Raw genomic sequence first — 3,687 nt, 5'->3', positions numbered from 1 at the left:
ACTCAAAGTAACTGAGAAATGAAACAGTAAAACTATTATAAGGATCTCAAACCTCCTGGTTTCTTTAAAATAACTTAAAATCAATTAAAAAATGTCTCCTACATACATATAGTTGTATACATACCTATATGCGCATACACATGTATATCTATATATTTCCTCTTTCCTACTCACATAACAAAAAACTGTGATCACCCCTTTACTTGCCATATTTATTAATGCAGAAATAAACAAAGTGGAAGCAGAGGATGGAAAACCATACTTCTGTGACTGAATTTATTCTTCTTGGTTTCCCCAGCCTTCAAAGTGTTCATGTTTTGCTCTTTGTGGGAGTCTTGGTTATCTACATTTTGACTGTCACTGGGAGTGTCATCATCATTGCCACAGTGGTGAATGACAACTCTCCACAAACCCATGTATTTCTTCTTTGGAAATCTGCCATTTTGGGGAATCATCTATGTCTCGGCCACTCTACCCAAGCTTTTGGCCAGTCTTCTGGATGTCAAGAAGTCTATCAGCACAGCTGGGTGTAAAGCCCAAGCCTTGTCCCACTTTTTCATTGGTGCTACTGAGTTTTTCCTCCTCACAGCCATGTCTTTTGACTAATACATAGCAATATGCAACCCTCTCCACTACATCACCATCGTGAGTGGAAAACTGTGGTCAGCTCTCATTTAGATCTTGGATGGGTAGCTTTCTGATTGTCTTTGTGCAAACTGTTCTGGAGTTCACGCTGCCATTCTGTGGCCCCAATATGATCAATAACTTCTACTGTGATGTTGGGACACTGCTGAATCTGGCTTCCACTGAGACCCACCATATTGAATGGCTTATTTTCACTGTTGCTACCATGGTTCTGTTTAGCATTTGCTTTTTGACTGTCATCTCCTACTTCACCATCATTTTTACCATGTTGAGGATCCTACCTCCTTCTGGGAGACAGAACACTTTCTCTACCTGCATTGCTTACCTGACTGTAGTCTTCATGCTTTATGGGGCAGTTGTATTCATTTATGTCAGGCCAAGAGGGCATGCCTCGCTAAATATGAACAAAGTGGTATCCCTTCTGAACACCCTTGTAACGCCACTGCTAAACCCTTTCATTTATACTTTGAGAAACAAAGAAGTGAAGACCTCTTTGGGAAGTACATATCAATAACTTTTATAAAGAAGGCAGATGATTTAGATTATGATTAGGCAGGCAGAAATACTACCTCCTGATTGTGTGATCTGTGGACAGTATTTGACTTACACACTTGGTTGCCTATTCTTCCACTTGTTTATTCTGAGATTATGCTTCCAAGTCTTTTCCAAAGTTTCATTGTTTTCATTATTCATCAAAGCAAAAATTAAAAATAAAAGGGCTCTCTGCCATTTACGGTATTTATTTGTTACTATGAAAGAGATGTTTTATGATTACAAAATTTAATTCTTCTAAAATAAAGAGGTTGAGGGGTTTGTGTTCATGTTTGTTGTGGCTCCACTGACCTTTAACATAGCAAAATCAGCATAGATCAGCATAAGCAATCCTACTTGTTATTTATGTTCTGCATCATTTATGTGATTTATGTGATTGATATACAATGCCTCCCTAATTTCTGATATCATTATCCCAATCAAGAATATTGATTCTCTCAATGCTTCAACTGATTGTCTGTGTAATTTGAAACGTATGATTTCCTTTAATTAATCATTGTTTGAACAAAAACAAAGATTTATAGAAAAAGTTTCCTGTATGGTTAGATTAATCTCAGGTAAAGGGTAGGTATCCTCATTTAGGTAGCCACCTTGTCTCGCCTGTTCATCTTTGAATGAAAAACTCAGCAGGTATTCACTGGCAAATGGCTTCTCATAAGGAAGTAATTTTAGGGAATTCTGGCCTTTTATACTCAAGTAAATCAGAATTCGTTTGAGAAGAAAAAAAACCCACAACAATACCCTTTAAAATTATGGCTGGAGCTTTTATACCTCCCTAAGGATTTTTAAATGCATTTCTGTCCTTGGAAACCTCCCACTCAGTAGGTAGCAACCATGAAGAGTCATTGAAAGTGTCAACCTTACCATATGTGTTAGAAACTTAGACATTGCTGTAAATGCTGACCTCAGACCTTGCCTCTCTCAGTGTAATAAAGTAATTGCTACTAGGTTAGCTGCTTTAAGAGGGCATGCAGAAGAGAGTAAGTGTGGGCTTATAGACGAGAGTATGTACTGTTTGCAACACATAAAAGTAAAGGAATGGAGGAATGGGTTTACTTACATGGTTATTTTTATTTTGAGGAATAATAATCTGAAATAAAAATGTTCTTTTAAAGTAGTGGTAAAACAGATGGAAAGCTGTTATAGGAACAGGCAGTGAATCAGACTTATGTGAATGCATAGACCTGTTCAGAGACATCAGCATAAACCTACCAGATTTGGGTTTAGTGGCCCTATTTATCTCATTTACAATGTTTGCCCAGAAAAACTATGATGATAAGATGGAAAACCAGACCGCCCTGAGGGAATTAACCCTTTTGCAGTTCATAGGCATGTGAGAACTCCAGGCTTTCCTTTTAACAACCCTGCTGATCACTTCTGTTTTAACACTGGTATCATCTTCATCATCTGGACTGATGCATGTTAAGGGATGTTATAAGCAGCCACCACCTCCAGCAGCTCCACAGCCTGGTGATTCCTCCTGCCTAGCCGCTAAAGCCAAGCTTAGAGATCCGGGGTCTCCATCCCAGGTCAATGGCCATAGCTGTTGCTTTCCTGTTTGCAGGCTCAACCAGTAGTGAGGCTCATTGTGTATCCCAGAGTCACACAGACACCCTTGTACACATGCAAAAGGACACTGACACGACCAGTCACACAGACTGCCACATCCAAGGCACTGCTGTCAACAGCACTGACACACAGGATCCACATCACACACAAGTGCAGACATCCATGTCCCCATGTCCTCTGGGGCTGTCAGAGACAGAACACTAGTGCAGGTACACACACAACACTCTCAGGGTTCACAAGCCACATGGATATTTGCGTGTCCCCTCAGCATTGGCACAGCCCTTCTGTTCTCCTGATACCCGTGCCCAGATCCTGGCCCTCTGACCCCACACCACAGGTCCCTTACTTGCCGGCTGCTCCAGCATGATGCTCCCTGCAAACACGCAGCACTCACACAGTCATCCAACAGGCACACTGCACCCAGGAACCAGCACTAGGCTAGCCTCCTTGCTAGCTGACCCCCTGCACGGACCTGGGGCCTCCTACTAACTCACTGGTCCAGTTTATGTTTTCTGGTGAATACACACACACCCTCCACACACACAACAGTTTGGGGAAGATACAGATACTCACCCCCTGCAGCAGCCAGCAGTACTGGGCTGTGACCTGCGTTCCCGTTTGAGGTGGGTTGACCCTGCGTGGATACCAGGCACCCACCAAAGCCACACTATCGCTCCCCCTCCTCAGGGGAGAGAAAATATAACCAAAAGCTCGTGGGTTGAGATAAGAACAGGGAGAGATCACTCACCATTACCGTCATGGGCAAACCAAACTCAACTTGGGGAAATTAGTTTAATTTATTGCCAATCAAATCAGAGTAGGACAATAAGAAATAAAACAAAATCTTATAAAGCTTTCCCCCCACCCTTCCCTTCTTCCCAGGCTCAACTGTACTCCCGATTTCCTCTATCTCCTCCCGCC

The 3,687-nt window shown here is 42.0% G+C and overlaps 1 pseudogene; it reads left to right on the top strand.

The window, feature by feature from the left end:
- The first annotated feature begins 248 nt into the window (after positions 1 to 248).
- On the top strand, positions 249 to 1,159 carry LOC132319435 (olfactory receptor 6X1-like; annotated as a pseudogene).
- The last annotated feature ends 2,528 nt before the right edge of the window (positions 1,160 to 3,687 follow it).

Source organism: Gavia stellata, chromosome 28 (genome assembly GCF_030936135.1).
Source record: "Gavia stellata isolate bGavSte3 chromosome 28, bGavSte3.hap2, whole genome shotgun sequence".
Classification (NCBI taxonomy): domain Eukaryota; kingdom Metazoa; phylum Chordata; class Aves; order Gaviiformes; family Gaviidae; genus Gavia; species Gavia stellata.
Note: the sequence above shows the minus strand (reverse complement) of the source record. Positions and strands in the feature narration are given on the sequence as shown.